This window comes from Tursiops truncatus, chromosome 8 (assembly GCF_011762595.2).
Source record: "Tursiops truncatus isolate mTurTru1 chromosome 8, mTurTru1.mat.Y, whole genome shotgun sequence".
NCBI classification, from domain to species: domain Eukaryota; kingdom Metazoa; phylum Chordata; class Mammalia; order Artiodactyla; family Delphinidae; genus Tursiops; species Tursiops truncatus.
Window position 1 is genome coordinate 61,305,498 of NC_047041.1, and position 9,184 is coordinate 61,314,681.

Consider the following 9,184-nt stretch of genomic DNA (forward strand, 5'->3'; position numbering starts at 1 on the left):
TAATTAATTTGTAATTACAAGTGAAATAGGTGATTTTGGCCTTATCCTAAATGACAACCTCACTTAAATATGCCTTTGCTGTACAGCAACAATTCCTTGGAGACTATCACTAGTGTTGCAATGGATGTATCACTAGTTCATACTTGTTCATTTTTAAGGATACAGACATATTTGATTCTCTTCTATGTACCAGAAATTACAAGTGGTTATTTCAAGCAAACTATTAGTAATTGAGCATTTATTTGTTGTGTTAACAGTGCTTGGAGTTATCACCCACATCATGTAATTTAACCCAAGAATCACATGAGGTATGTATTATCTCCTTTTTACAGGTAAGGAAAAAGAAGAGCAAACATTTCTTGTAACTTGCCTATGATTTCACAGACAGCAAGAAGCAGAGCTAGAAACTGATCCTAGGTCTGCATGGCTCCAAAGTCCATGGTATTCTGCATGTCACTTTGCCTTCCACGCTGGTACTCATATCCAACTTTGAAAACATTTGTGTGTTTCATACATCTATTTTCTTTAAAGATATAAAATTCGTTTCAGGTTTGGGTCTTTGTCTAATTAAAAAAGCCAGACCTTGATAATTCATATACATAATCCTAGTACCATTCATACTATAACACACCATTGTCATGATTCACATGTAACACTGAGTAGAATGTGCATGGTCACTGACAGTATGTATGTATGTTTTCTTAATTCTTAAGATAGAGTTTCTTGAAAAAACAAATTATTCATAAGAATATGTTGATCTTTAAATTAGAGGAGTCATGGGGATGACTGAAGGTAACTAACACATTCTCACCTGCCCCTGATCATGTGATCTATTTTGAAGTAAGGGAGCATTATTCTGAAATACTAATCTTTCTTTCAGTCTAATTTCCTACTTTCCTTGCTGGCTACCTCTATTCCTACCTCCATAACTACCCCTTCCTCCCATCCTCATCATATGCCCCTACTTCTTATTTCTATATAGTTGCTTAATAGAACTGAAGAAACCAAAACTTAACTAACCCAAGTCCCAAAATATTTCAGTTCACTGTGCATTTAATCCTCGCCCATAAAAATATGCAGACTCTTCTTATTGTTTCATACAATCCCGTAAATATGAAAAGGTATGGTATAGAAGGTAAGTCCTGGAAGATTCTGCAAAATATCCACGATGTTTACCTCATCAAAACAGTAAAAATTCGATTTGCCTTCCATCTTGAACATGGACACCTTCTTGCCCCCGCTATCAAATATTATAACTAAGGATGTGATATTTTTTATTCCCGGAAAAAGATCAAGTAAGAAAGAGATGTCAAAGTCAACATCATATTTTTTGGCCCAATCAGTTGCATAAATGGAGATAGCATTTACTAAGGCAGACATTACTGAATAGAGGCACATTTGGGATGGGGCTGGAAAATCAAGAGCTGGTCTTTCTTTGAAAATGTAGGTTATTTACAGTTCATGTTATTACAATCGATACTGCTGTAAACATTCTTTTACATATCGCCCATGCACATGAGTAAGATTTATACAGCTTCTTCTGTGTTATCTGGGTTGGATCTTCTAATTGTCAAACAGAGGAATCATAATCTTTGCTTTGGCTTAAATAAAATAAAAATAAATAAAGAGTATATAGATAGGAGTAAAATAGCTGAGTCCTAAGGTAATCAAGTCTTCAGTTTCAACATTTTCATGGAAATTGAAAAGAAAATTTATATGCACAAAGTATTCTATAAGTGAGGCAAATTTACCATTTAACTTATTTATAAGGTTATATTTAGGTTATGTTTAGGTATATAAATGCGGGGTCATTTCAGTCAATTTAGCCTCCTCTGGTTCTGATTTCAGTAGGCACTGTTAAATGAATAGATGGAGACTGCAAACCATACAACAGTGACAGAGTTCACTATTTTGGGATTAACAGATAATCCCACACTATGTGCCATCTTTTTTGAGATTTTTCTAGGAGTTTATACAGTTACCGTAGTGGGAAATATTAGCATAATCATCTTAATCCGAAGTAGCCCACAGCTTCCCATGCCTATGTACCTTTTCCTCAGCCATTTGGCCTTTGTAGACATTGGGTACTCCACATCAGTCACACCAATCATGCTGATGAGTTTCTGAAGAGAGAGAACTGCCATCCCAGTCACTGGCTGTATAGCTCAGCTTGGCTCTGATGTCACCTTTGGGACTACAGAGTGCTTCCTGCTGGCCACCATTGCCTACAATCACTATGGGTCCATTTGCTCTCGCCTGCTCTACTCCACCCACATGTCCCCAGTGGTCTGCTTCTTCCTGTTGGAGGCCTCCTACTTGGGTGGATGCATAAATGCTTCTTCATTTACAGGCTGTTTGATGAGTCTCTCCTTCTGAGGACCAAATAAAATGAACCATTTTTTCTGTGACCTCTTCCCACTCTTGAAGCTTTCTTGTGGCCATGTTTCTATTGCTGAAATATCTCCTTGCCATCTCTTCTGCATCAGTCCTCATAAGCACACTACTAACCATAATCGTGTCCTACAGCTACATCCTCCACTCAATCCTGAAGATGCACTTTACTGAGGGGAGGAAGAAGGCCTTCTCTACCTGCATTTCCCACCACACTGCAGTCACTTTGTTTCACGGGACAGTTTTGTTTGTTTATGTAATGCCCAAATCGAGCTATTCAGCTGATCAGGTCAAAGTGGCATCTGTAATCTACATAGTGGTGGTTCCCATGCTGAACCCCCTCATCTGCAGTCTGAGGAACAAGGAGGTGAAAGAGGCTATGAGAAACTAATGGCTAGAGCATATTGGTTTTCCTAAATTAAATCAGATATGAATCTATAAATAACAAACCATTAATTTGGGGAACATTTTTGATGGATATTTTAATGGTATTTATCATTAACTTTATCACTTTTATAGTGATAAGCTCCCATAAATATAAAAATCCAATGTTTACTTCTATTTATAAAGTGTATCATTAACATGGATGTCTGCTTGGTTCAAATTAAATATAGAATTTTCAAGTTAAGAATACCTTTGGAGGGCTTCCCTGGTGGTGCAGTGGTTGAGAGTCCGTCTGCCGATGCAGGGGACACGGGTTCGTGCCCCGGTCCGGGAAGATTCCACATGCCATGGAGCAGCTGGGCCCGTGAGCCATGGCCGCTGAGCCTGCGCGTCCGGAGCCTGTGCTCCGCAACGGGAGAGGCCACAATAGTGAGAGGCCCGCGTACCGAAAAAAAAAAAAAAAAAAAAAAAAAAAAGAATACCTTTGGAAAATAATTTCTACTTAAAATTCCATTTACCAATGATAGAGTCCTATTTAAATGGAGAGAGATCTCAACCAAAGATCAAATTTACTTGAATACCATCTTGTAAAATAACATTCAGGAAAGAAACTTCTCCCCAACAATGTATAATAGGTGACGATATTGACAAGTCAGCAGTTAAGGGTACTTCCTTTAAAGGTACTGCCCTCCCTTGGTCAATGGATATTTCAACTTTTGGAAACATAGATGTTAGTGTCAGAAAAGCTTTTATTTATTTTTACTTTATTTAAGCCAAAGCAAAGATTATGATTCCTCTGTTTGACAATTAAAAGATCCAACACAGATAACACAGAAGAAGCTGTATAAATTTCAGCTGACTCCTCTCATAGGTGGTCTTACCAGATGAATACTAGAGTAGGATTTTGGACACTGACATTTCTTTGGAGTGGGAGGCTGGGATGTTGGGACTTTCTTTTAACAACAGTCGAAAGGTAGGAAATATGAAATTTTGTTTTAGGCAAAGAATATCCACCACACACTTTGTACTGCTTCTCAAGGAGTTGTCCACTGTCACTACTTCTTCCACTGTCCTTTTTGAAGGTGCTTATGATCCAATTTGGTTATAGCAATTGTCTCTAAATTGATTCCCTTCCTCCTGTACTCCGTTCACAATGCTTATGATTAATATTTTAGCTAGTATATTTTATTTCTAGCATATTAATAATGTCAGACAAATTCTGAGACCGTTTGGAAGGATCACTTTACAAGCTGACTTCCTATTCCTGGGCTCTTCACTGACCAGATCAAGGAAATTTTCTGCCTGGAAGCCTCTTTGTGGGATTTCTCTGGTCCTGTTTCCCCATTCATACTTCTTACATCAATTACAGGCCTATAACCCCACCAGTGCAATAATTCTGGGGCAACAGCCAGCACAGACATTGTCCCCTGCAAAGAGAAGGAACTCAAAGGTATGACCTCAGTCTTGGAAAGGGCCATCTTAGAGTTCTGGTGGGTGCTCTGCACTCTGGTGGTTGATGTTTTTTATTGACTGTTTCTAGCAGTCTTCCTCTTTACATTTCCCACTATTTCTTGCTTTTCACGAGCTTATCCTTAGCCCTCTGCCTTTCTCTCCATCCCCCATGGTCTTCTTGGGTGAGCTCATCTTCTCCCATGAGCTCAGCTGCCACTTGTGTGGTGACAGTATCCCTATCTCCAAATACAACCTTCCTTGGAGGACAGATGAACTTCTTCACTGGCCTTTTCCTCAAGACTCTCGAACTCGTTGTGCCCTCACTGAAGTTTTTATATTTCTCCCCAAACTATTCCTTCCCTTCTGTTCCTCCCCACATCCTCAAGTCCATTCTCTAGTAGGTCTGCGTCTCCATTCCCGTCTTACCCCTAGGTTCTTCAAAAAAGGTCTTTATTGCACCTTCAATTTTGAGAGATATTTCTATTTTAGGTAGAATTCTAGGTTACTAGTAAAAAAAATCTTTGAGCACTTTTAAGATTTAATTTTCTTGCTTCCATCAATACTTTCCAAAACTCAGCTATTAGTCATTTGATTTTTTTTTAAGGGAATATGTCTTTTACTTCTCCTCTGGAAGCTTTTAACATTTTTCTTTTGTTTTGGGCTTCCTGTAGTCTTTTTATGATTTCCTTGAGTGTGGTTTTTCTTATACTTATCATGTTTGGAATCTGCAAAGTTTCTTGAATTTGTAGCTCATGGTCCTTCATCAGTTTGGAAAATTATCATTGAATATTTCTTCAGAAATTTCTCTACTTTTTTATAGAAGTTCATTACACATGTTAGATCGTTTCATAATTTCTTATACAGCTCTCACACTCTTTTTGTATTTTTGATGATTTTTTCTTTGTCTTGTAATGTGTATGTTTTCTACTAACCTACCTTTCAGTTTACTAATCATCTTTTCTGCTGTGTCCAATCTACTATTAACCCAACAGCTGAATTCCTAATTTATTTTGTTTTTCATTTTTAGGATTTAAACTTGATTCCTTTTCTTTTTTATTCATTTCTGCAGTGTGACTCTTCATATTATTCCCTTATTTTTCTTAGATGTATTAGTAATATTTATTCAATATTGAAGTACCTGGTTTTTATGTATTTGGTCCTATCTTGTGGCATATCTTATCTTTTTTTTAATTGATGAGCAATGTGGATAAAAAATTTTAGAGGTTCTAGATGAGATTATCTTCTTCCGCACTGTTTTCAATTTTATTCTAGCAGAAAAATAAAGCACTGGCTTGATCCCTTTGAGGAAATGAAAATAGAGTGCCCAAAGGGGTCATTCACATAAAAAAAGAACTGATGCCTCCATGTACAGTATAACTCCTAAACTTACATCCTAATAGAATGTGGTGGTTGGGTGTTGTACTTTGTTGGGGATAATCTATTTCTGGTTTGACTTTATTTCTAGGATGCAGCAATTCCTCCTAAGGTGTAGTACTGCAGGACTCTCAAATAAAAGCATAAGGTGTTGTGGGGCCCTCTACCTTAAACAGCCTATCTATCAAACCAGCAATGCAAAATGCCAAAATCTCTGCTAAGATCGTCAGGCTCTCATAGGCTGATTTCCACTTGGTGTTTGATATCTCAACAGCCCAAGTGCAACTTGGGAGTAGTCAAATTCCATAATGAGGAATTATATGTAGAATTTCAGGCTCACTTCTCTATAGCTTTTTCCTCTACAGGATCTTGGCCTCACAAGTCTTAGGTATCTTTGACCTCAAAGTTCTATGTATTTACCCTACCTCACTGCCAAAAGCCCCAGGCTGTGTCTTTTTGCTCAGTCTCTATTCCTCATAATATCATTTGGCAAATGCATTTATTAGTGAGGCTCAAGAAAAGCTTTACCAGAGAAATGACATTTAAACTGAGACATAAGGAAAAAAAGAGTTAACTGGTCATTGAGAGCTGGTAATGCAGTTGCAGAAACTTTGGTGGGTGGGTAAAAGTAGTGATGTGGGAGGTTGAACTAATTATCCTTAGCTCAAAGTACAGTGTCTGGTACACAGCAAGCATTCAACAAATGTCTGTTGGTTAAACATTAACTCTAATTCAATGAATATTTATTTAGTGTCTCTTTTATTTCTAGCATGAGGTTATGAACTGAGGAAACAAAGTTAAATAGGTTATGTGCTTTTCTTTCAAGAAGTTCACAACAAAGAAATGTTTCTTAAAAATACAATGGTTTCCATTCAAGCGGTATGAATAAAGTGCTAGTTGACATGTTCTTTTAACCTTTAAAACAATTTTAAGATGTTTTAATTTTTTTAATAAAATTTATGATTTAAAGTGTTCAGCATGATTTTCTTTTTTTTTTTCAGTACACGGGCCTCTCACTGTTGTCGGCTCTCCCGTTGCGGAGCACAGGCTCCGGACGCGCAGGCTCAGCGGCCATGGCTCACGGGCTCAGCTGCTCCGCGGCATGTGGGATCTTCCCGGACCGGGTCACGAACCCGTGTCCCCTGCATCAGGAGGCGGACTCTCAATCACTGCGCCACCAGGGAAGCCCCAGCATGATGTTTTGACATACATATACATAGTGAAGTGATAAATATAACCAAGCTAACATACCCATCTACTCACATCTCTATCATTTTTAGGTGTGATAAGAGTAACTTAAGTTTACTCTTAGAAAATATCCAGTATAAAATACAGTATTATCAACTACAGTTATAATGCTCTACATTCGATCTCTAGAACTTATTCGTCCTATGTAACTAACTTTGTACCCTTTGACCAGCATCTCCCCATTCCCTTCATTTCCCCAACTCTGGTAACTACCATTCTATTCTCTGCTTCTATGAATCTGACTTTCTCAGATTTCACTTATAAGTGAGCTCATGCAGTATTTTTCCTTCTGTGTCTGGCTTACTTCATTTAGCACAATGTCTCCAGGTGCACCTACGATGTCACAAATGGCAAGAGTTCCTTCTTTCTTTCTTTTTTTTTTTTTCACGTGGTGTTTAAATCTGTTTAATTCTTTATAGGGGCTTTTTTTTTTAACATCTTTATTGGGGTATAATTGCTTTACAATGGTGTGTTAGTTTCTGCTTTATAACAAAGTGAATCAGTCATACATAAACATATGTTCCCATATGTCTTCCCTCTTGCGTCTCCCTCCCTCCCACCCTCCCTATCCCACCCCTCCAGGCTGTCACAAAGCACCGAGCCAATATCCCTGTGCCATGCGGCTGCTTCCCACTAGCTATCTACCTTACTACGTTTGTTAGTGTGTATATGCCCATGACTCTCTCTCGCCCTGTCACAGCTCACCCTTCCCCCTCCCCATAACCTCAAGTCCGTTCTCTAGGAGGTCTGCGTCTTTATTCCTGCTTTACCCCTAAGTTCTTCATGACATTTTTTTCTTAAATTCCATATATATGTGTTAGCATACGGTATTTGTCTTTTTCTTTCTGACTTACTTCACTCTGTATGACAAACTCTAGGTCTATCCACCTCATTACAAATAGCTCAATTTCGTTTCTTTTTATGGAACATCAGCTAAAAACCGTTTTAAAAAATAAAAAAAACTACTGGATTCATACAAAGATGACTGAGTAGAGGCAAGCAAGATTCAACCTAACTAGTATTTGACCAACTCTGTTGTGTCTGAACCGTTAAGAGCTCCACGGAAGAAAGAAAATGCCAAGTAGCACATCAAACCTTTGGGCCACAACCAAAACACAGCATCTTTTCAAACAGAAGCAGTAGCCAAACACTGCCCACCTGGATATGTTCAAGGATGCTGACGACAATCGCGCCTGCTGCCTCGGCACCGCTGATCCACACCAAGGGGGAAAAGCACACACAACTGCTTTTCAGCACACCGACGTTCCACACACAAGTTAGTTTATTAAGCCCGCAGGTTCCTTTTCATCAGAGGACATTCGCAAGGCCATGACTTCCCCCGGCTCCCCACCGCCCTTGCGGCAGACTGGACGTGCACGGCCCCGTGCTGAGTCGCGCACATCCCTCCTGGCTCCACGCCGGCGCACTCTCCTGGAAAACTGAGGGCGGTGCCCTGGGCTCTTCCGGCCAGATCTGTCCGGAAGCCAGTCCTAGAGTGACAGGAGCCACACCTGCAGGTCTGTCCCACTGACCGGCCGCAGAGGACCAAGCTGGGCCCACGGACCTCGGTCTGGACCGTGTCGGCTGGTCATTCTTGCCTAGGGTCATAGGCCAACAGCCTGTCCTTCCTGTGCTGAACAACAAGTGGTCGGCCCAGAATCAGCGCAGGAAAAGCTGGCTGCCGTTATTACTGTTGCCAGTACTGGTGGTGCAGTGGTTAAGAACCCGCCTGCCGATGCAGGGGACATGGGTTCGAGGCCTGGTCCGGGAAGATCCCACATGCTTTCCTGCTCATCACTGCACCAGCGGGTCACTCCCACCTGCTGCCGTCACACACCTGGCAACCTCGTGTTCCAGGGCCAGCCAAGAACTGAGACCCCAGCAGGCCCCTAGTTCCCAGCAGGCAAACTCCCCACTAAACTACTGCTGCCTATAGCCGTGTTCTCGAGGCTTCAGAGCCGGGAAGGTGCGGAAAGCATAGCAATCCGCGGCTCCCCCAGCCCCGGCCCCACGACGCTACGCGGAGGCGCCGGAACCTCGCCGCACCCACCCCCGCCAACACAAGGGACCTCTGCGCCCGCCTATCCCGCGGACCCGGGCGCACATTCTACCATCGCGACCCACGATGGAGACGCGGGGGGTCGGGGTTCGGCCGGCGGCGGGCGCTGGGGCGGGCGGGGACCCGGGCCCGGAACCCCAGCCCGCAACCCCACCGTCCCTGTAGCCCGGAAAGCCCTTCTTTCTTAATGGCTGAATAATATTTCATAGTGTATATATTCTACATCTACTGACACAATCATGTGGTTGTTATTTTTCATTCTATTAATATGGTGTA

General features: G+C 41.1%; 1 pseudogene; it reads left to right on the forward strand.

Annotated features, from left to right (window-relative positions):
• Window positions 1-1,869: 1,869 nt before the first annotated feature.
• Window positions 1,870-2,808, forward strand: LOC101337271 (olfactory receptor 5P4-like; annotated as a pseudogene).
• Window positions 2,809-9,184: the final 6,376 nt, after the last annotated feature.